This window comes from Apus apus, chromosome 1 (genome assembly GCF_020740795.1).
Source record: "Apus apus isolate bApuApu2 chromosome 1, bApuApu2.pri.cur, whole genome shotgun sequence".
Taxonomy (NCBI): domain Eukaryota; kingdom Metazoa; phylum Chordata; class Aves; order Apodiformes; family Apodidae; genus Apus; species Apus apus.
The window spans coordinates 100382814-100407380 of NC_067282.1; the positions used below are offsets into that span (position 1 = coordinate 100382814).

The 24567-nt window shown below is 40.4% G+C and overlaps 1 protein-coding gene across 10 annotated transcripts in view; it reads left to right on the forward strand.

Annotated features, from left to right (window-relative positions):
• Positions 1-24567, forward strand: part of AGPAT3 (1-acylglycerol-3-phosphate O-acyltransferase 3) — a 92133-nt gene that overhangs the window by 40009 nt on the left and 27557 nt on the right. Inside the window, exon 2 of one of the 10 annotated variants that reach the window (XM_051617336.1) lies at positions 4192-4313. The exons of 8 other annotated variants lie outside the window; for them this stretch is intronic. The gene's annotated coding sequence lies outside the window, so the exon portion shown is untranslated. Of the gene's footprint in view, positions 1-82; positions 103-4191; positions 4314-24567 lie in introns of those variants that run through there. One more of the 10 variants, XM_051617371.1, reaches the window with a different exon arrangement.

Genomic DNA, 24567 nt, shown 5'->3' on the forward strand with positions numbered 1-24567 from the left:
AACATCTGGATATTATCAGATGGAAGATGTTCTTCAGGGAGTGGACTGAGCGGCGGGTCAAGCAGATAATCAAGAGGTTCAAATATACCAATGCTTCCTATGGTGAGGAAGAAAACTGACCAGAAAATAGATTCAGTAGTTTTAATAAATCCGGGTTCGAAAAGAACCTTGGGATCACTGAGTCCAACTATCATCCCTACTCTACAAAGTTCTCGCCTAAAAAAAAAAAAAGAAAAAAGAAAAAAGAAGAAATTAAAGAGAGAAAAAGTAATTAAATGTTCTACTTGTAGTGTGATGCTGAAGACAAGAGTTGTACATATGCACTTCGGAGTCCTGTAGATCCAAGATGTTGGGAGTGCTGAAAATAATTTAAAAGCTGTGGCATCATAGTAACTAATGAAAACATGTTTTTTGGGGGTTATCATATTGAATTAAATGAAAGATACTAGGCAAGAGAGTAACTGCAAAAGTGTTTAAGTGCATGCACTTGCATTTGTATTTAATTGGGGGACTTTTTTTGAAATGGAAAAATGTATGTGTACTTAAATGTGATTCTTTTATCCTCAATGTACTAGCTAAATCTGTTTGCTTTTCTGATGTTTTTTAAGATTGAACAATTTGATACGACTTGCTGTTTCCAGTTCGTGGTGTTATATGTAGGGTTTGGATTTTTTTCTTAGTATTATTTTTTAAATGGGGTAGATGAGGATCTTAAATAGGAAGAGCTTCTCTCCCTTTCTTTAGGGCTCAGGTGCCTCTTGCGCAGGCACCAGTTCAATAAATAATGTCAGACCAAAACTTGCTTTCAAATCCTGTTTTCTTGCATAACACTGCTGTGCTTCAACATCAAACCAGAAAGTATTCTCCTACTGGTTGCAGTGTTTCATTCTGGAAACTTTGACCTCAGTTTTTTCAGTTTTAGTAAAATGTCTGCACAAGAGATGCTATACATAGGCAAGTGAAAAGGCAAAGATCCCTTTGGTAGGCCGTGAAGGCAGTGTTAAAGTGTTGCTTCAAGAAGACAGAATGTGCTTGTTCCAAGGATCAGCTTGGCTTGAGTGTTGCAATTTGTTGAACTGTGGCATTCTGTGTTGCATTGGTTCTACAGATCTCTTTCTTGTGGGCTATTGGGAAATAGGGTAAGACGCTGTTAAAGGCTTACTGAGCTTTTTTAGTGCACACTTTTTATTGCTGTAGTTGCGTTTGAGGATTTTAATGCAAAGAAAATGGCTGGCATTATTTTGAATTAGGCAATATTTGTTTGCCTTTTAGATATTCAGGAAGATGATGGTAACTTTTTACTATTTATATATAAATAATCAGTTCCCCCCTACTCCTGCTCTGTGACTCACACAGCATGTACCATCTTTCTCCACCAGTGCTGGGAACTGAACCAGCTGCTTTTGCTGATAGTCTTCTAGACCCTTCAATGAATATTTAGATGGGACAGCTACAAAAATGGTTGGAGATACTGAAAGCAAGTAGTGTGTCATTATGTTCTTCTCATTACAAGGGCCTCCTTAAGCATGTAGATTTATTTTTGCCAAAAGCTTTACCCAGAGCTTTGCAGTTCTGATCAGTTGCAGTCTAAACTTACTCCTGGCCAGCTGTTTCCTTTTTGTTCTGATATCAGCAGCCTTTTTTGGCCCAGATGGTTTATTTCCCTTCCTAGTGGTTGTCTTTACTGTTTTACAGGGAACAATTACATCCCTCTGAATCCATTTACTTTGCCTGCTGGTCTCCATGCATGCTGTCAGTGCTGGAAATCCTCCTTCAGCCTACCGTGTTTCTAGTGCCTCCTTTTTGAACATGGACAGCCTCACTTGTGGAGTATTATGTATGGGAGTTTAGCTAAGGCTCTTACCTACTTCTCTGTACTTCCTGTCTCTGTAGGAAACACTTCTCTGGATACACCCCAGGACTGCGTGTGTGTTTTTCACAGCTGCATCTCAGCAGTGACTCACAGCCATTTTGTGCTAGAACGAGCTAGTGTGCATCCAGGCCCTTCTGCTTCAGGCACTGGTCATCCTCCAGTGTCTAGCTGGAGCTTGTTTATTTTATTTATGTGACTGTGCATTGTAGATTAGTGATTTTCATCCCACTCTTACAGCTTCAGTTTTTAAGGCCACAGTGCCTGTTGTATAACTCAGTACACCTTCATGTTCAAATTGCTTCCAAACTTTGTCATCAGCTGCCATAAAAACTTGTTTTTGTAGGTAAACCATTAGTCAGCTAAAAATGAAGCAGAACACTGACTGTTGGGTTTTGTTCAGTGTTTTCATCAGTAACATCCAAGGTGTTTGCAGCTTTTTCTTCTCATGCTATGTCACCATCTCTTTTGGGTACAATCCTTCCTGCTGTCTCAGTTCCTCTGCTGGTCTCCAACCACATGGAAAAGTATGAAATAAAGTTTGTTGAAAATCTGGATAGCTAAGACTAACCTTCATTTTGAGTAAACTCCCTCCTGCAAACATGTTGTGTCCTGATCTCTTTGTAGCTTCATGTCCTTGTTCTTCTTCGCCAGTTTTTGCAGCAATCTTCCATGCTGTTGATGAGTTTTGTAGCCTTTCTTCTATGCTGCAATTGAAACCAGATCATAAAAGTGCTGGCACTAAGGTCTTGAAATGTGTATATATTGTTAACATTTATGTAGGTAGTTCTCTGTTGTTTTTTGAATATAGTTGACTTTTGGTTGAGTGGTGAGCAATTGTGTGCATTGTTTTTGTTGGACAATTTTGAAGACGAAGAGCTGCAAGAAGTGGTGTATGTTTTTAAAATGCGTGTCTGGTCATCTGTTTTCCTTCTCTCTAATGGTAGCAGTGGAAGATGATTCCCTTTGTTCCAAAAAACAGCAAATGGTGTTTTGACATAAAACTGGCCTTGGGCAATGTGCCAGCCCAGATGGACTGGCAGCTAATGATGCCATTGACTGTTGTACAGACCTAAAGCTGAGCTAAAAGGGTAGTAGCTAGCTGGATGGCTAACTAGCATTGCCTGGTATGGTTAGGTTTCAAGAACAGGATTACACAAATTTGTCTGAAGTAGGTTGGAATTGAACAGTTTTTGAATGGTATGATATCCAGGGGAAATATATAGAGTAAGAACCTACATGCCTGGTCTTTATTTCTGTTCCTCCGATAACACCATCACGTTCGTCTTGGTTAAGTGTCAGAACAATTCAGTAGTGGTTACATCCCATGGCAGATAGCCTACTGGGCATCCTAATAGACATGCACATTTTCCTCTAAACCTTACATCCTGATTGAAGTTGTAAATGAAGTGTTCTGTGTGAGAAGAGCATTATTTGTTCTTATGCCCTTGAACTTTGCCTAAAGGTAGTGATGGGTTAAATAAATGCTTTGTATTAGGTTTTGTAATACATATGACTCGTTGGGCATATATTTAGAGAACAATTTTTCCTCAGTTTTTTATTTTTAAGGAAAACATGCTTGCAGTCTGGTAAATCTCAGGGTATTTTTTGGGGGGTTATTTTTTTTAAGTATGGTTTGTAGATTTTTGTGTGAAACTTTCATGTTGTATAGCTTGTGGGATTAGATAACACTCTTTAAACAAGCCACCTCTGGGTAAAGTACATTTCTAATTACTGAGACTAAATTATGTGAAAAGTGAGCTTGTGTCTGAAGTAAATCTCCAGTTCAGTAATCTAAAATTAAATAATGATTAACTTAATTGCTTCAGGATCATAAAAACCGCTCTTAATAAAATATAGAGATTGTGTGTGTTTTGAGAGTGGATAATTGCTTCTGCTTAATTTTCAATAACTTCTATCAAGACAAGATTTGTAAGTAAAAGAAATACCTATTGTTACGCGGATTAGTAAAGCTAAGGAAAGTAGGCTAGTTCTTGAGTATGCAAGCCCTTTCTCTGTTCTGAATAGAAGCTGCAATTTCACTACTAAATATAAGTTGAGAACACCTGCTTTTAATTTCATAGGTATGTGCCGGTTGGACCCTCTGAAAGCAGCAGTAGTCGGTACCTGTGGAGCAGTGTAATATTAGTACATAGGAAGAAAGATTAAGTAGTTTTTTCCCCCAAAGAAAAGATGGGTAATTTTAATGAGTTTGAGTTAAAGAATTTGTGACTGAGGTTAGATGTTATTTGCATTGTACTTTGATTAGAACCAAAATATTTTTACCTTCATTCATTCAAGAATGTCTTTTTTGCTTATAGGCAAATAATTAAGCAAATCTCTTGAAACATAAACAGCAGGACTTCCCTGGAGGGAGGAGATGGGGATTCTCCTGTTGCTCTGAGTGTTTGCCAGGTGTCAGAAGTGGTCCCCAGTGGTGGCGGTAAGAAAGAAGTCTTCCCCCACAGTTCTGTATTTGTGTTTTGTCTGTAGCAATAAGATGCTTTTAGAAAAAGGGGTGCAAATACTTGGGTTTTTTTCCTTCTTTTTTCTTTTTCCTTCTTTTTTCTTTTTCCTTCTTTTTTCTTTTTCCTTCTTTTTTCCTTTTTCCTTCTTTTTTCTTTTTCCTTCTTTTTTTCTTTTTTCTTTTTCCTTCTTTTTTCTTTTTCCTACTTTTTTTCTTTTTTCTTTTTCTTCCTTTTTCTTCTTTCTTCCTTTTTCTTCCTTTTTCTTCCTTTTTCTTCCTTTTTCTTCCTTTTTCTTCCTTTTTCTTCCTTTTTCTTCCTTTTTCTTCCTTTTTCTTCCTTTTTCTTCCTTTTTCTTCCTTTTTCTTCCTTTTTCTTCCTTTTTCTTCCTTTTTCTTCCTTTTTCTTCCTTTTTCTTCCTTTTTCTTCCTTTTTCTTCCTTTTTCTTCCTTTTTCTTCCTTTTTCTTCCTTTTTCTTCCTTTTTCTTCCTTTTTCTTCCTTTTTCTTCCTTTTTCTTCCTTTTTCTTCCTTTTTCTTCCTTTTTCTTCCTTTTTCTTCCTTTTTCTTCCTTTTTCTTCCTTTTTCTTCCTTTTTCTTCCTTTTTCTTCCTTTTTCTTCCTTTTTCTTCCTTTTTCTTCCTTTTTCTTCCTTTTTCTTCCTTTTTCTTCCTTTTTCTTCCTTTTTCTTCCTTTTTCTTCCTTTTTCTTCCTTTTTCTTCCTTTTTCTTCCTTTTTCTTCCTTTTTCTTCCTTTTTCTTCCTTTTTCTTCCTTTTTCTTCCTTTTTCTTCCTTTTTCTTCCTTTTTCTTCCTTTTTCTTCCTTTTTCTTCCTTTTTCTTCCTTTTTCTTCCTTTTTCTTCCTTTTTCTTCCTTTTTCTTCCTTTTTCTTCCTTTTTCTTCCTTTTTCTTCCTTTTTCTTCCTTTTTCTTCCTTTTTCTTCCTTTTTCTTCCTTTTTCTTCCTTTTTCTTCCTTTTTCTTCCTTTTTCTTCCTTTTTCTTCCTTTTTCTTCCTTTTTCTTCCTTTTTCTTCCTTTTTCTTCCTTTTTCTTCCTTTTTCTTCCTTTTTCTTCCTTTTTCTTCCTTTTTCTTCCTTTTTCTTCCTTTTTCTTCCTTTTTCTTCCTTTTTCTTCCTTTTTCTTCCTTTTTCTTCCTTTTTCTTCCTTTTTCTTCCTTTTTCTTCCTTTTTCTTCCTTTTTCTTCCTTTTTCTTCCTTTTTCTTCCTTTTTCTTCCTTTTTCTTCCTTTTTCTTCCTTTTTCTTCCTTTTTCTTCCTTTTTCTTCCTTTTTCTTCCTTTTTCTTCCTTTTTCTTCCTTTTTCTTCCTTTTTCTTCCTTTTTCTTCCTTTTTCTTCCTTTTTCTTCCTTTTTCTTTCCTTCTGTACCGCTGTATGAATTGCAGGGAGAGGCATGAAAAGTCTCCCACTCTGAGAATTTTAATTTAGGGATGAAACAAGCACAAGCTTGTTGCTTGCTGTAGTGTTTGCTCCTGCTCTCTCATGCATGCTGTATCGGTCAGTAATCAATACAGCAAAGACTTAACCACAAACAATCCTCCAGAAAACTCTAACATATTTTACTATCACCTCCCCCCTTAAATATATAAGGTGGACTGTGGCATTACAGTGCTTTGAAAGCCTCCTTTACAGCGTTCTTAGAAATCTCTTGAATGCTGGCTTTGGAGTCATCTTATGCTGCCTTTATTCCAAATATCCCTAAATTTTGTCCAGTAACCAAATAAGGAAATGTTGACTTATAGCAGCAAGCTTCCTTCTTTTTTCCCTTTTTTGCAGGCTCTCCTACAAATGATGAAAGCAAAAGTGGAAAGCTGATGAGATCCCACTGACACAGTAATAGGACAGGGTTTTTCCAGGGCAGGATCTTAAAACCCCTGGAATGGATAGTGTCAGATTTTGACATTAAAACGATCATTTCCGATACCCAGCCCCTTTACGGGCTATTAGTAGCTTTTTTTATAGGAAAGTAATTTAATCTTGGTGATTTTGCAAAGACCCAGAGTGTTGCTTTAGTGCTCTATAACCTTTCAAGTTCTTTAAGGTCTATTATAGGACAAGTAGACTCCCAAGAAACTTTCATTTCTGTGAGAGATTTTTCAAAGCTCTGACTCACAGGGCAGTACATACTGGGTCTGCCACAGTCTGTGTTCAGGGCATGTGTTTTAACCTCATGAAAAGTTATATCCCTTTTGAAGATGTATGTTTTCCTGCTGTAGAAGAAATTAAAGCATTTATCCCATATTGTATTGGGTGGGGAAATAAGCACTTTCTGTGAGCCCCAAATATTCTTGGATCAAAATTTTAATCCCCCCAAATTAGTTATTGTAGCTGAATCAGTTTAGTGTTGACCATCTGCAGCTTTCATGGTTGAAGAGGTACCCAGTAGGTTGACTCATTAAAGTAGCCCTGTTACGAGCTACTTTGAAGAACTGGTTCTGCAAAATGTTTACATGGCTGCAATTTTCACCTTTCTTTGTGTTTGAGGTCTGAAAAGGTCATCAATGTGTTACGGCAAAGCTAATGTACACAGCTCTTGAGTGTTCAACCTCTTCTGTTTGGAGAAGAGAAAATTTGGGCTTCTTGTACCCAGCCCTGCAGGCTGCCAAGCCTGATGCTGGGGCCCCTTCTGTAGTGTGTGTTTGGGTCTTACCTCAGATCACTAGAACCTGCAAGGAGGGATAATCTGGAAATGAAATGTTCTGAATGAGGGAGCCATGCTGGAAGCTGCATGGGTTGAATGATCCCATGAATAATTCCTTCAGCCTTCACTTTCTTGATTGTTTAGATAAATCCTGAGTGGTTTGGTAGATATATTAATATGGATTAGAGTTTTCAGTGTCCCGGTGGATGCTGCTTCTGCAGAACAAATCTGCATTTCGTGGGCCAAAGCACAGCTGGTTACCAGCAGAGACACTTAAGGATGTAAGGGACTTAATTATGGGGAGGCCAAATTAGGATAACATTTGCTGTATCAGCTGTCCCCTCCTGTTGGGACTTATGCACAGGCAGAAGCCCTACAGGTATCATCTGCTGCTATTGTCCTTATTGTGTGTCTTCATGAAGTGATTTCTCTTTCTTAGACTTGTAACAATTGTTGGAAGATTCAATTTTCATATTAACTAAGTTGAGGGCCACAGAGAGAGAAGTAACAAAAACCAAGAAACAAATTTGCAGAGAACTTGTGGACATAAAGATCCAGTAGGCTAAACCAAAAAGCAGCTCACAAAACAGGGCAGTTACAATTTAGAGAGGTTTCTGTAGTTCAAGCAAGGAGAAATGTAAAGTACCATCAGAAAACCAGCTGCATTCTTTGCTTTTGTGTTTACCAGCATAAAGACTGTGGTAATAGGCTGTTTCAAAGCCCATAAGGAAGAGAGGCCTTTTCACTAGCAGACTGATGTTCTGAAAAGCTGCTAGTTGTTAGTCTGGTGCACTGTGGTTTTTAAGCTAATTGTCAGTTTTGCACAACATACAGAACAAATGTTCTCTCCTTTTTTTAATAGATAGTACACTGAGTTGGTACACTATGGAAATGAGAAAGGACTAGTTTTCCTTGGTAGGGTAGAAACACTCAAGAAAGTCTGGGTGTGTTAGGTGCATTATGGCACAGACTATTCTGTAAGGTGGGAAGTGTTGCTCTGTCTTTTCCAGGAAGGGGCAAATATTGTTTCCATGTCCTTCACTTCAGTGTATCTCCTCTAACTACTGAGCCCACGTATAAATCGTGGGCACCAGAAGATGAGCTCTTTTTATGACTTCTATTTGGAAGAAGTGAGCATGATGACCATGTTCCATGTTTTGTGAAGCACTTGGTCCTCTTGATCTTTGAAAACACTCAGGCTGTGCCCCACTAAGTTGTGCTCCCCAGAAAGCTTAGGGCAAGAGCAGCCTTGTTGGATGATGCTGGTTACACTTGTGCCCTGTGGTGTTCAGCTTTACCAGGGTGGTCACTGCTCTGGGTCAGCACAGGGACCACTTATAGCTGGATGGGTCAGCTGGCAGAAATCAAGGACCGATAAACTGGGCCTCCTAGGGGTATTTATTTTCAGAAGCAAAAATAATCCAAACTAAAAGTGCTTTATAAGAAACTACTACGGCATTTGCTTTTATGCTTTTATAATTGTTTTGAAAATGCCTAATGTTGTCATGGGAGTAGTTGTTTTCACGTGTTTTTTTTAAGTTGTGAAGGCCACATATTCAAGACCTTTGATAGTAGTTTCCAAAGCAGCAGAAGTACAGCTGGGAATACTAATGCTGTTGCTGTGTGTGTTTTTGGGTTGATATTATTATGCCTTACCGGGAAAGCTAGTTTTGTCTCAAGGGTTTATTTGCTCTGCCCCTGTGTCTCCTTGTTCACAGAAGCCTCTCTTTCTGCTTTGACTGTAATGTTCAAGTTTAATGGAACAAGTAACCTGATGTACAAGAGAGGCTTGGCTTGAGAGTGAGGAGTTGATGGTCACACAACCAAATGCATTTATGATTGAAAATGGCTGACAAACAGAGGGCACCCCTCTAAAAAGAAACCTTGCTTCTGCTGTGGTGTTTGGGAAAAAAACAGACAGAAGGAAGCTCAGTGCAGTGTGGGGCAGGGTGGTGCAGCTGCTGGGCTGTTATGTCAAGTGCTGGTGCGGTACCATGGTGGACGGGTGTACCTGTCTGAGCTGGCTTGGGTGAACAGCAGCTGGCCATGAGTGTGGGCTGCTCACCTGAACCACAGGACCTGGCTGCGGTGGCTCCTTTTGTATGGTCCTTCTGGATGGTTGTCAGGGCAGGTACTCCTTGTCCCTGCTTTCTGAGCTTTTCCTTGTTCAGTAAGAAATCTGTGTGCTTTGGGTCTGTATTGCAAGATGGGAGGAAAAGCACTAAGCGTCTCCTTATGTGTTTCTTTTCTTCTGTACTGAAGGTATAGCAGTGCCACTTGTTATTGTCATGTGTGCCCCAGAAGGAGAATTTCTTCGCTGTTTACGGCTGTGGGCCAGGGTACTGCTGGGGTATTTAGTAACGTAAGCTGATAGCCCAGTTGCAGATGCTGCTGTGTTAAGGCTGTTCATTCCTCTCTGCCTACCACTACTAGTTTCTCAGCTTTACTAGGTTAACTGTTCCCTAAGCAAGTCTACCAAGATCATCTGTTTCCTAAAAAATTCTAAACAAAAATTGAAAATTAATTATACAGTTTAGCTGAATTTATATCTCGTTGGTACAGACCCAGGATGAGTAATAACTACAAAAGCAGTTATACAAGCAAACCTCAGGACATGCTGACCTTAAGCTTGAGTGAGCCTCTAGCAGTGCCTGGGAGTAGGGACTTGTGAGCAGTCAGTCAAAGCAGTCATGGGACAGCTCCCAGTTGCTGGAAGTAATAAACTTAACTTACAGAAAAAAACTTATTAATTCAGTGAAGTTTCAATTATTACAGGTATTTAAAAAATCTGGCTTATTATAGTAGTGGTAAAAGGAATTGAAATAGAATGAACCAAAAGAAGTAATTAACGTTTAATGGACTTGAAAGTGAACAGCAGAAACTGCAGACTCAAGAAGCAATTATACATTACAGAGTAAATAGCATGAAGGTTCTTGTTGTATGTCTTGATTGGAGAAATAGAAAATATTTTAGATTAATCCTGGCAAATAGACCAGTCTGTCTGTTTATTTTAAATGAAGCAAGCCTGGTTTGCTACACTCATTGTCTATAAATGTGTTCTGTATCAACACATTGCATTGAAGTGCAAGCATTTTTTTAATATCCTTGAATCTCTGGGATTTTGGCATAAAGTTGCAGGTGAACTAAGGGTTATTCTGGCAGATAAAAATTAATCATTAAGTGCATAAATGCTGCTTCTCAAACCATTACTCTGCCTGACTGAGGAGATTTGGAAGAGTGGTGCCAGGCTAGCAGAGATGACATCCAGAATTTGACTATGGCACACAAGTTTTTTTCAATATGAGGCTTTGGTACAATAACACCTATGTTTACTAATTAGCTTCGAATCTTTCAAATGATGGGGAGCAATTTCTGGCTTGGCAGTTGAACTGTTCTGAAGTATTGCAAGCTCCAAGAGACACAGTTTCCCACTTTTATACTAGTAATTTCACGTTGTGTATTTCTTTCAGAAGCAACCTCTGCTCTATTGATCTTGTTTGTCTCTGATAGAGGTAGATGCAATACAGTGGGAAATACAGAGATACAGAAGTTTCTGCACAGACAGCTGCCCATCTGGCTCAAGTTAGGTCACAGAAATCTTCCATGGGCATATTAATATCAGTGCTGTGGCATTTGTAGGACTGAGAAAATACTCAGAGAAAAGGATATTAAAATAATTCTGACACTCTTTGTCCAGTCAGAGCTAGTTTACATGAGACAATGATAAAAAGAGCCCAGAGCCTCTGTGAAGACTGCTGTGCTTTTGCTTTGCTATCAGTTGAGCAGTAGCCCTCATGCAAAGTAGCTGTATGAATTTTGCTGGTGCAAGGCATGCATGCATTTCTAGTGGGCTAGTCATTTCAGGGATCCCTGCAGCCTTCAGCTAAAAGGATATTTAGGTCACTTTCCTCTCAAACATTGCACTAAAAGGCTACTTTCAGAAGAAGCTGAAAAGCTTGGGGTTGGTTTTTTGTGTTGTTTGGAGTGGAGTTTTTTTCGGTTTACACTGAAAAGATTGTGTGGTGTGTAGCTGTTGCCAGTATTGCTATTCAGGCCAGAAGGGGCTGCTGTGATCTTGTCTGAAAACACAGAACAAAAAACTTCATTTGACACATATTTGTTTTTGCTATCAGACTGCTTGATAGTCTGCCCTGTCTTTTTAGAAAAACACCTGCTTTTGTGTAATGCAAAACGAGATCTGACCACAAGGATAATTATGAATTCAGACTGATAACAGCCCTTTGAAGTATTTGTCAGTGAAATAATCTGAAACAAGTATAGTGTTGTGTTCAGGTGGGAACATGCTGCTGATGGCAGGCGAGATGACAGGAAATAGAATGAAACTTGGATCATGTGTAAGGAAGATGTTGGGTGATACAGGCTCCTGCCCTGCTGTAGTGCTCTACCTTTCCTGCTTTCTTACCCTTTGGGCTGTGAATGGCAAACTGCACAAAGCAGCACTGCACAAAGCATCTTCCTCTGCAGGAGCAAGGTTCCCAGTGCTATTTGGGCTGCTGATTCAACTCGCATAGACCAACTGAGGAACTGTTTGGGTTGTGTACCTGTTGGTTTTCCAAGCCACACTTTTCACTTATTATTCCTTCCTGAGTGCAATACAATGGGTTTTTGTCATGAGCTGCCTTAGTGACAGTCACCCAGCAGAACACGTACCACTTCTGATTTTAGTATTTTCACTTCTCTCTCTCCACCCTGTGATGGAGAGCCTCCAAACCCATATACAGCAAAACGGTGACTTCTGTCTTCCCTCCTTGTGGCCTTGGTCTAGTGGATGTATCCTTCTCCATGTGACAAATGTCAGCCTGGTGACAGTAGGCTGGATGGTCTTTCTCACTTGTCACAGATCCATCAAGAAGGCTGGGGACTCTGAAGTTACAAATGTGTGGTATATATTCTGCTTCTCAGCTGTCTTTTAGAGCAACTTTTTGCCATTGCTTGTAAGTTGTGACCAGTTAGCCATTCAGAGGTATATTTGTAAGGTGCAATAGTATGGACATTCTTCTGGGGAATTTCTGGATTTAGTGTAGAAGAGTAGTGGCAGGGGAAAACCTTCCTGTTGTCCCTTCTCAGTTTTGCAGCTGTGATTCTTAAAGCATCTGGGACCTTTGCTTTACTGTGTAATTAACATAATAATAACAATAATAATACTAATAATTTAAGGTTTTCTATCCTGGCATTTCAGATAGTGTTAGCAAACACTGGAGCAGAAGTATGAAGCATAAGCAAGGGAAGCCCATGTGCCAAGCCTTGCATCTCCTAGGCTGCTCTCAGGACAAGGTGGGAGGGAGGGGGTTGGTTTGGTACCAGGCAGCCCCGAGAGCCTGCCTCCTCCTGCCTATTCACTTGCACTGCTGACCATCTGTTACTGTGGATGCAATCACAGAATAAATCATATGATTCCTCTTTTGCAGAGGGCAATGTTTCATACCTAAAACTTGAAGCAGCTGAGCATTTCTCCAAAGACAGGGTTTCAGTTTCTTCCCAATTAGTATGCAGGACTTCAGAGAAAAGCTTGGAGCTTTGGTAGGGGCTGGTAGGCACACGTATAGTCAGAGCCTTCTCCTTGTTCAGCCACAGCACGTTTGCATGTTGACAGATATCTCCTGGCTCTCTTTGTTTGCTACACTTGAAGGTTGATTTTTTTTTTTTACTTTTACATAATTTTCCATTCAGAAAGTATCTCATTCTGCTTATAACACTTCTCTCTGATGATAGCAGATGAGACCTTTTTGTTTATCCCTTATTTGTCATCCCTGTTGTAACAGGTAAGGAATTTGCACCACAAACCATTTTCCAGATTCACGTGATCTATCTAGAAGGAGAAGGGGCCCTGGATTTCACAGTGTGGTGTGTAGATGCACTCCTGAAATTTCTTTTCTAGTTTAATTTTAACTGAACACAAAGGATGAATTCCTACCTGCCTTGAAAATTCAACCACTTGGAGTGAAGAGGAGCATTTTGTGTAGTTGTGGAGATAAGCACACACTATTGAGGTTTTCTTAATCAACAGAGATTCAGATTGGCAACATATAATTACATAACATTGATCTATTTAATACAATACAAGAGGCCTGTTACTCAAATGATTTTGTACTGATGGGGCTTCTATTAGATAATTCCTTTTCTGTTTGTTATGTAAGGGCTGGCATTATAGAATCACTGTTTGAATACCAGCACTATAATTTTAGAATTGCTTTTATAATAAAAATACCAGTAAGTCTTGCTCCAAATAGAGGCAATTAGTGCAATATCCTGTTTTTTTAATTTTTTATTTATTTTTTTTTTTTTTCAAATAAGGCCTCTTGATAATTCCTGCTTTGGTTTTGGGTTTTGTTTACAAAATCCTGAGGCTGTCCTGTGCCCAGTCATATTTGATTATATGCATTTTTTGTAATGACTACTGTGCACGGGAAAAGTATTGAACAGCAGTTCCAGAAACTGGGGATTGAGCTTCACCTGTGAAACATTGCAAGTTCCAGTTTACAGGTTCTGCATGTCTGAAACCCTCCTGACATCTTTGAACTTATATGTGTGTTTGTCTGTTGGGTTTTGGGGTTTATTTTAATATAACTTAATACTTTCCCCCCCCAATAATTGAGAATAGAAGCAGCATGAGCAGCCCCAAGGTGAGACTGGGAAACACATTCAGCAGAAATTCCTTTGGAACCCACAGAAATGGATTATTCCCAAAAAAGGAATTGAGTAGCAAGCAATCTCCTTCTCTAACTAAGATATAGAGAATAGTAGGGCTTCTATCTGTGTAATCACTTGAGAAATATTGTTGAGCTATAGATGACATTGGAAAAAGATTTTACAACAGACCTGGACTTTGTACAGGATATAAATTGACTTGGTCCATAGAGAGCTCTTGAAATTTTCCTTTTAATTCATGAATGCTGTGAGAAGTTGCTTTCCACTGGACCCTACTCCCCACGCTTTCCACAGTACATCTGATTTATTTTCTGTGAGCTTTTAAGCTCAGAGACAGCAGCTTCTATTATTTTTCCACGCAGCCCCACTGAACTTCATAGTGTGAATCTATTTGTCTGTGATTTTTAAATTCATTGCCTCTTTTTTCTTTTTGGCCGAATAGTTCCAAGTACAGTCTGTTTCTTGGATTGTAAAAACTTTCCATTTATTGTATCTTCCAACCCCTAGGATTCTATGATTCTATGATTCTTAAGTGTTCTTGTACAGTCTCTTTCCACTTTATTAAAATCTCCTAAAATCTTTGTGACTCCTCTTACAGGGCAGCTTAACAGGAGCTAACAGCATGCTGTAGCTTTCTGTAGTGCTGCTGCTGAAGTTTGATCAGAAAATGGGAGCGTTGGGGGGGGTCTCTGACTACTACTTTAACTATTCTTTGGCATTTAAGCTAGATTTTTGTTTTGATTTTATTTCTTCTTGTTTCTCTTAGAGGCCTAACTCTTACCAGGTGGGAATCAGTTACACCAATGAAAACTGTATCCACGTGAAGGGCTGTGTCGGTGTAATGGTAGATGAAGGGGAATCACACTCTTTGGTCCACTGCTGTGTCCCTGTGCATATGTGGCCTCAAGTCTCTCTTTATCTGGACTCTACATTATATGATGCAGAACAGCTGGATGGGCCTCTCAACCAGTTCAAAGATGTCCCTTGATCGTGCTGTTAAACCAAGTGGTCCTTCTACTCTGCACTTCAAATGGACACCAAACCCTTTCTCTGCCCTGAGGCTTTCTCAAAGCTTGTGTTTGCTCTTCATGGAAGAGAGAGACAGGCTTTGATGGGGTTGGAGGTTCCTTTGTGTTAAAATCTAGATTTTGTTAAAATCCTTTTGTCACCTCCTGGGGTAAAAAAAAAAGTGTCAAGTGGCAGTGCTGAACATACGTACCTCGCCACGTGAGTGAATCCAGTTGATTGTAGCTTGGTAATTTGCTGTAAGAAGATTACTGGATTAGAGCAAAGGCTTGGTTTGTCAGCAACACCACCTGACAGTAATGTTTATTGAGAAGTATGACCTATTTTAAATATTAGTTGACTTATGCACCCATCATACCTTCATTCTTGAGTTTTGAAGGGCTTTTTTAGTTTGGTGTTTTTTGAAGCCATGTAACAGAAGTGATACCTAGCTCTCTTTTTCCTGCTGCTGAGCAGGCAGTTTTAGTAGCTGCAGTGCTTCCAGATTTACCTTGATGTGCTTTTGTCATCATAATCTCTCCTCCATGTCAAGACTGATTTGCTTGCCTAGCCAAGACTTGCATCGCCCATTTTTGCCGTTCCATTTCTCCTCCTCCTTTTTTTGGTTTTAATAATCGATAACCAGCTGGGAAGATGTTGGTAAACCAGTCGGGTATATGCTTGCTAGCTGGAGTTTGTGCTACACTCATCGTCCTGGCTTTAGCGTATTACTTATACTGGTAAGTTGGATTTTGTGCTGTGTCTGTGGTCGTGGCTTATCCTTTAAAATGCTTTCTTGGGGTGGGCTGGAGGATGGAGGTCCTTTTGAAATGCTCTTGGAAGCTGGTGGACTTATGAACATGTGGCTAGGGGTAGATACCTCCCATCATTTGTGCTGGTGCCCTCTAACTTGCCATGGGTCTTGGTTTTGCTGTTTCTTGAGTTTTCATATGTTTTGATTCAGCTGACAGTGGCTAAGGATGCCATACAGGCGCTGGGTAAGATGGCTATTGTGTCCTCCCGGTTCATTGAGAGAGCATTTCTCAACTCCTTTTGCTCTTATTTCATCTTCTTCCTTAGTGTTCACGGAGGGGGGAGAGGGTCTCTTCTTGGCATGCAACTTGAAAACTAGGCTGTGACAGGCTCACAGTTGGCATGTCTGTGTTTCTTTACTGGGAGTGTATATGGGACACCTGTGTCTTCAGCACTTCAAAATGAATGTTTCAGGCAGGGGCAAGTTAAGGACTGCCATAGCTGCATGTTTTTTTCCCATTCCCCTACCAGGAGCTCAGCAGGTTGCTTGGGGCTGACCTGGGGCCCGAGTGGCTGGTGGCATGGAGCAGTGGGGATGGGAGCCTGGGTGTACCTATTTTATTTTTTTGCTATGCTAGAGCAGCACATGGCAACGGGTCTATGTGGGCTTTGGGAAAGGTAAGAACAGCTCAGGGTTGCCCTAGATGTCTGGGCTGGCTTCATTTCTACATGTCTCTACACATGTCCCAGACTTTCAGCCAAAAGAAGTCTTGGAACTTCATAGAGCTGCATGGAGCAGATAGCAACTTTTAGAAACTCAGGTGCAATCTGTTGACTGGTTTTAGTGGGAAAAGTACATGTGACATTCAACTGTAAAAGGAAGAGCCTGTTGGAGTTGTAATTAATATGGCTATGAATGGAGAACTTTCCAAGGGGTGTAATGTTGCTGAGAACAAGGGTCCGGGTAACACATAGGTACTTGTGCCATGTTCCTCTGTGTGTGTTGGCACACACTTGTAATATTAATGAGTTTACTTACATTTAAGCTTTACAGTGAATCTCTGTGGATATGTAGGCTTTCAGTTGTACAGTGCAACAGCTCAAATTAAAGTGAGTGTGATTTCTAGCCTCTTTAGTTCTCAAAATGTTCAAGAAAACAGGACATATGAAAGTGACTTTATAGTTTTAATGTTAAAAACCAGGAAATGTAGAACTTAAAGATTTTAACAGCTGTCCTGCAAAATGATTTTTTAACAAAGAAAGTACATGTCGTAGGTATATACATGAACACACTGTAGGTTTTAATTATTTCTGCATGTATTGGCTCAATACTGGGGTGTGGTATATGCATCCGGTATCAGTTATGCTTTTGTATTGATGCAAATATAAATTTCTATGCGTGTTATAAATAGGCATAGCATGTACATCTCTTTTCCTTTTTTGTTCACTCTTAAAATTCTTGTATTGAATCCAGGTCAGATCTGGTTTGCAAGAGAGATTACAATTCTGCACACAACAGGAATTAACTGGTATTAGGTCAGATCCTCTTCTTCAACAACCTCGAGGTTCAGGAGATTAGTGACATCATCTATTTGTTTGTGAAAAGAAAGCTCATTCAAACCTCTCTGATTAGACATAGATGAGACCTACCCGCAAGTACCTTGGAGTCCTTTTTTCAGCTTTGTTGCTTTGGTTTTTTTTTAACTGTTTGATTTGTCAGTGCTTGAGGAAAGCTTTGATAAATATTTAGTTTATTAATTTTTTAACATAAGTCTGCTCTGTAGGAAGTATCTAGAAAGACTTTTTTCTTCTTGTTCTTAAAAGTGTTACTTTGGCTGCTGCAATTCCCTTAGCATATCCTCAGACAGTGAGGATGATTAAGGTGATTAAGATCAGAGATCATCAGTTCAGCAGCAAATCAACTTTGCATATTGAGAGGTTAACCCTATTTTCCTGTAATTCCATCTGTGGTCTTTGCCCCTTCTGGATTGGAGCACTCTTATTAGCTTGCTGGACAGGATGTAATTTGGTCATCTTCTTGGGTAAATTTAGTTTGTACTTTCTAAGGAATCAAAGGGTCTTTGTTTCTCTGGGATTTATGTGGCACCTTGCAAGCCTGGGGCTGGCTCCCTTGAGGCATGTCTGACGCAAGAACATCACCAACCTCAGAAATGACCTAGGAAATCCAGCATGCCCCCACTGCCACCCTGAAATAGACAAGCAGAGAAACAAAGAAAAACATTTATCTGAAATGTGAGGGCTAGTGCTGAGGCAGTAATGGAAGGTGTGTGAGGGTCCACCAGAGTAAAAGTCTTCTGAAGTTACAGGCAGCAGTATAGGAAATAGTCCAGAGGGCTTACATGCATCTAAGCCATCTGCATCTCCACACATAGTCTTGTTCTGCTGTCAGATGCGAATGCTTCATGAGACACACTGCAGCAATCCCATGTATAGACAGGTTCTATAGCCTGTAGTTAAAAAATATAGTCCACAGAAATTATAAAGGCATGAGAAATCACGTTTCCTTCTTCCGTGATTGCTGCCACAGGAAGTTGGTTTCATGAAGGTCTCCCCTCAACATGAAACCTTCAAGGAGTCGTAATTTTTCACCAATCAACAAGTTGCTTATCACATAAATAATGGATTTATCATTCTATGTGTGCTTGTCATTACTTAATATATAGGATAAATTCATGAGACTCCTCTGCTCTATTATTTTGCGGTTTTTAATTGACCCATTCCAAGCTACAAGATGTTTGAAAAAAATGCCTTTTATCTTTCTTTTTCCCCTGTTGCCACATCTGCCCTCTACATGTCAGTTTTTGGCTACCAAAGAGGCCAAAATACAACATGTGTTTAGTTTGATTAATTGATGGACTTCTTACTACAACCTAAGGTAATTTAACTCAGTGATCTTAGCACATTCCTAGCCCTGCCTTATTGCTTGAATAATGTGTTGAAACACCTGAATTTGCCATGAATGTTCTCTGAGTAGTAACTTAACTTCTCTGAGTTAAGATCAAAATAATTCAGATGTTAAAGTTTTGGCTACTGTTGTATTTTGTATTGCAGTAGTTTAGCATTTTTTGAGACAAATAAAAGAGAGGAGGCCTGTTCTAGACTTTCATGTATATTCAAGCAGTTTTAATGAGCTGCACAATTTTACTACCCATTTATTTTATTTGCTCATTGACTGTAATTGTGCTTTGCTCTCTAGGTTTCAGGTGTTTGAAGCAATCAGCACATCATATCTAATGATGTCTATCTTCATCTTCACCTGGCTTTTATTAGTATTTCCCATCATTGTATTTTTGTAGTGAATGTATTGTCTATTATTTTAGGCGTAGTAATGTGGAGGTTCCTTGTATTTGTACATGCTGAAGGGGTGGTTTGCACACAGCAGGGGCAAGTGGTTTCTGCTGGCTCTGGGGATTGTTAAACACTCAGGGAAGGGCTGCAATGTAAATGCTAACCTGGTCAGATGTGAGCTTTTAAGCCCTGCTCCTGTCAAGTTAGTGTTTGGTTTGTGTATTTCTTCAGAAGTTAGTGCAGCAAAGAGACTGCATAGTGGCTGCCTGTTAAAATACTGTTTTAAAGAAAGATTGATTTCCAAGGGAGATAAATAAGCAAAAATGAGTATCCGGGTCATCTGTTACTACTCCTGCACCTGTTCCCCAGCCCTGAGGAGAGCAGCAGGCCCTGCTGTCCCTGCTGGCTGAGAGGGAGAGGGCTCTCTCACAAGTGGGGAACTCTTGGGGTGGAGATTTTTTTAAACTGTATGTCTCATCTGTACTTAGTATATTACTCACATATCTAAATGCTAGTCTACTTGACTAATGTTTTTTCTCAAAATGACTGGGTTCCGTGCCAGGCCTGTGGAGCTGCCATGAGAGGAGGCTGAGGAGGGCAGAGCCCGAGCCTGGCAGAGGGGCAGTTCGGTTTTCCGATGCACCCGTACAGATTATGACTCAGCACACAAAGCAAGATGCGATACGGTTCTGTGCAGCATCTATAATCTGTGGATAATGTACCTGTCATCTAGGGGCTGCTCTGCTTGAAATACTGTCAGATGAAAGCCACGGTGCTCTGCGGCTGTATTTAGGCAGCTTAAACAGAAACACTGGGAAGACAGGTGTCCTGCGTTGACTGGGTAGTCATCTATGAGATAAGTGCCTAGAGATTAAAACAGCTGATGCCTTCCTAACACACCTGTAGCAGCAAAACTTGAGCTCACCAGATTTTCGGCCTGCTTTGCTTTGGAAATAAGCCCCAGTGTTGTACTGTCCAAATACTTTTATCTGTGTCCCTCTCCTCAGCTGTATGTTTTGGATTCACTGGAGGGTTTCCAGCCCTGCTTGGCAAGCAGTTGACAGGGAAAGTGTCTCCAAAATAACTGGAATCCTTCCAAGTTTCATGGAGGGAGCTGGTTAGAAGAGAAAGGGTCTGTTATGGGCCTCACCTTAGGGAAGTGTTAAAGTTGGGTGTTCTTTGATATCGTGGTGTCTACACAGATGTGATCTTGTAAAAGTGTCAGTCAACACGTTTGTAGGGAATCAGGCTTTTTACTTGCTAATTTTCGTACTTCAGCAGTTTCCTAATAATGAGCATCTGGTTACTCAAGCTATTCTCTTACAACTGAAGCAATCATTACAAAGATGATCAAAGGCCTGGAGCAACTCTGCTATGAAGATGGGCTGAGAGAGTTGGGGCTGTTCAGCCTAGACAAGAGAAGCCTCCAGGGAGACCTTAGAGTGGCCTTCAAGTGCCTGAAGGGGGCCTACAGGAAAGCTGAAAAGGGGCTTTTCACCAGAGAGGATAGTGATAGGATGAGGGGTAATGGTTTTAAACTGAAAGAGGGTAGAAAGGGTACAAGGGTAGTAAGGCACTGGAATAGGTTGTCTAGGGAGGTTGTTGATGCCCCCTCCCTGGAGGTGTTGAAGGCCAGGTTGGATGAGGCTTTTTGCAGCCTGGTCTAGTGAGAGGTGTCCCTGCTCATAGCTGGGGGCTTGGAACCTGATGATCTTGAAGGTCCCTTCCAACCTTAAGCATTCTGTGATTATGCATTAACTAACTGGAGTTTCTTATGTATTAGTCAGACTTGGAGCTTGGGAAAAACATAAGATATTGAAGGCTGGAGGAAAGACTGAAAGAGCAGCTGTCAACACCACACACTGTTTTTGAGTCTTGAACAGAAACTGAGTTGACCTCAGGGACTTTGCTGATCATGCCCATTGCAGTGGTTACTCTGCCACAGACCTCAAGTCCAGGGAGGCACTGTTCCCGTTTCACTGGGGATGCGCAACATGCAGGTCCCTAGGCATGTGGTCTCCAGAGGCTGATTTGGATGCCCTTTGCAAACAGATAATGTCAGACTGTGATATCAAAGAGGTGTGGCTTAACATTTTGAAATTTAGAAGATACAATAAGAGAAACCCATCATTTTAATACTATCAAACAAATTAAGAGTAGCAAAACAAGTGCTCTAAGTAACATTTAAACTTTCATCTGTCTTAAGAAGGGTGAATTTGCTTTAAAGCAAATATAAGATTTGCAGAGGTGGTAGAGGAAAAAAATGGGTTTGTGGTTGATTTACCTGATAGAGCATGTCTGTACTGCAGCTGTGATGTGATTAGTGTTAAAGGAGGGGTGAAATGCTTGTAAGAGTAGCCATGGCAACATAAAGCTCACTACCACCTGCAAAAACCACCTGGGAGGTCGAGTGAAAACTCAGGCAGTTTGGAATTAATCACTAGTGCTCCAGGTGCATTGCCTACCTTCCTGTAGAGCTTACTTGGTGACATTTCAAGGAAGAAAGGGCTCTTGGAATGGCTTCCCATGGTCAAATATGAGATTTAAGCATCCTTTTTTTCTATAGACATTGTAATTGAGAGCTTATACTTTTACGAGCATTCATTATAAAAATAGAAAAAAATATATAGAAGAACATAGTTGGGTGGGACCTCTGCAGTGTGCCATTTGATTTTGAGACAGCTTTCAGCAGAGTTTATTTCACAGATAGATTGAGTTATTCAGGGCTTGTCCAGTTAGGTTTTGAAAATATGCAGGCATGAGAGTTTCCTTTCCATGAGAGTTTCCTCAGCCTCTCTGCACAACTTGTTCCAGCGTTGAAACATGGTACGTATGTTGTTAATACAGGTAGCAGTAGCACAGATTGGTGTCATCTTTTAATGTCTGAAAAGAGAGAAAGGAAGCCTTGGTGAGGAGCTGATTTTGCTGTTAGTTCCTTTCAGAAGTAGTTCTGGGAAGAGCTGTTATTATGGAGAAGGTTTTGATCTTCCCAGTGTTTGGGCTCTTAGAGCTAGACCCTTGTGAGCTGTCAGTGGGGAAGAGTGTGCCCGGGCAGGACTTGTGCCCCTAGTGCAGAGAGTCTGTGATGGCTGTCGTGTGTGTGCCCAGTGTGGTGACTGCAAAGTTGATCCTGCACTGTCTCCCTTTGCACTGGCTGCGTTTGCGTATTGCAGACAGAGGGTGAACAGGCACGAGAAGCTGTCTCAGCGGTTGGGCTTTGTGCTGTGACATCCCAGGAGGACTTCATACTAAAGCAAATAATGACATCCAATATTTCGGGAACTGAGATGCCTTCTTATCAGTCCATGCCCAAAGGTGAACAATTAGGTCACCTTTTCCAGAGGCTGCTTCTTGGGAGAGGCCAGTTCACAATGCAAAGCAAACATCTTAAGTTGGGTGGCCTTGAAACCGAAGTAAACCTGGAAGCAGCCCACAGGTTTTCTTTGGTGGCTGTTTTGCCTGGAACAGAGAGAATCAAACCATATGCAGGTGTCTAGGGTTTGGCCTTGTCTGTGTGAAGAGCTGATTTCTCATCCTGCTTTAGGAGTCTACCAGGGAAATAGATGCTATCAGCAGCTGGGGTTGCTCTCACCCTGCTTGTCCTATAGCCTCAAGTATATGTTAACCAGCAACTGTTCAAAGTTTATATCCCCCACGTCACTGTCATGCATGTATTCTGTTCACTTTCACATTGTTCAGTTTATTTATAAAACTAGAAACTTGAAAGAAAGTGCTTGCAGGAACTATCAGTCAGGGAAAGATCAGGGAGACTAATTTGTTCTGTGTATGGGAGTAGGTAAGATGACGATGCAGTCAGAGTTTAGGTATCAAGAGTGCATTAAAAGAGAGGAGAGGGGAGAATCTTTGCAGAGAAAACTAACTGGAAATGATGGTATGACATGAAATGTCAGAAAAAAAAAAGTTCTTAAAATACAGTAGCCCTTGTTCAAAAATTTTTTAACAGAAAACACAAAGTGACTTTTGATGACAAAAAATTGATGGGAACTTTAGTTCTTGGGAAGTTACTGTAAAAATGCAAACCATTAGGATACTATTTTGTATCTTGTATACAGGAATAGTATCAAATGCACGTTACTAAATAGGCTTGTCTTTCCACTTGGTACACATATTGCTATGGTGAGGGGAGAAATAAAAACAAAATCTTTGTTGTTCTCAAGAGATCAATAACAGAAGCTAACTGCTGAAAACAGTCATTTACGTGGAGAAGAGACAAGAAAAGTCTGGGATATTTTAGGTTTAGTGTCCTGTAGTTGCGTCTGAGAAACTTTCGGACTGAGCAGCGATTGCTTTGCTCATCCACTGGGAGTGGATCTGGTGAAAGGAAGCTGATGTATGGGGCAGAGCTGAAGAGAGCTGCACCAGTGTGGTGTGTGTGTGCCTGTTGGTGCAGCTTCCTTCCTTCCTTCCTACATCCAGCAAGTTAGGAAACAAATAGTCCAGTTCAGAGTTTTTTCTGGCAATTAGTAAGCTCCTCCTGCCTGCCTAAATCGAAGTGCTGCACTGGTGATACTGTGTCTCTGTAAGATGGTAGTGGCTAGCTAGCAAATTGATGTCAGAATATCAGATTGTCATTTTACTCTGTGGATTCAGCAAGTAAGGGGAAAAATTAAAGTTAAGAGGATTTCTTCTGACATAATTACCGTAGTTGCACGTAGCAAGGGGATGGAAATAGCATGCTAAATATACTGGCACAGAGGTTGAAGAGTGGCTCATATTGTGAATTCAAACATACAGGTTGCAGGGGGGATTGTGGTTTGGTGGTGGTGTCTGTTCCCCTGTGCTGCTTTGTTCCTGTACTCCCCTTTAGTCTCTCAGCTCTCCAGCTATCTGCATTTCAAGGTGGTTGTCTTACTCTTAGTTACCTGAGCACTTGTGAATCAGGTTTGGGCATCCTCCCTGCCCTTGGCTCCATAGGGATAGGGAGAAGCTACCATTTTGAGGAAGGTTTGTGCTTGTCCCTGTTCAGTTCTTGGGCTGAACTTAACCGTTGACCTCAGTAGTGGAGTGTCATCTGTCAGGTTTTCTGTTTTGTGGTTCTATGGTTCACTTTGGAAAATGGCCCTCCCTGCAGGGGAGTGATTCCAAGGGACAGCTGGGAGCTGTGCACTTCTGTCACTGAGGAAACCATACACTGATCTGGAAACGGGGAATGTTTTCCAAAGCTGCTATTTTATACAATATTTGACCTGTACTTCTTTAGAACCTTTTCTGTTCTCTGAAGAGTGCTGAATGACCAGCATTACAAAATTTATTTGGGCTATCTAGAAAAAAATTCTGAGTGTTTTAAAGAAGTCGCCATGGCTAATTATTACTTGCCATTTCAACTAGCTACTAGCTGGCTAGTGCTCTGGCTGCTTGCTGTCAGTGAACCTCTCTTTTCGACCCGGGTGGAGGCACTCTGAAATTTTTAACAACTCAGGTTTACAAATTAAAGCAGGTGATTCAGGAAAGGGTCCTCCAGCAAATATTCTGTGAAATGCAGTTCCCTGCATTGAAATACAGAAATACTAAATTTTCTCACTGAAGTAGTTGCATTTGAGCCTGTTTTTTTAAATACAAAATGTTTTTAGCCTGATTAAACTACAGAATTTTAGGCCTAAGGAAAGTCTTAATTAACCAGATACAAAGCAAGTGTTCAAGTCAAAAAAGCAGGAGTCAGGGTGATGACAAACACTGTGTTACTCTGTAGCTATTTGTTAGTGTTTAATGCTTAAAAGGTGCTGCTGTCAGTATCTGGCTTAAAAACTTAAGAAAGAAGTTTTGGAGGGATATCCACTCTGGACAGTATTTTTCTCACTAAAGGGAGTAACCACAGCCAGAACA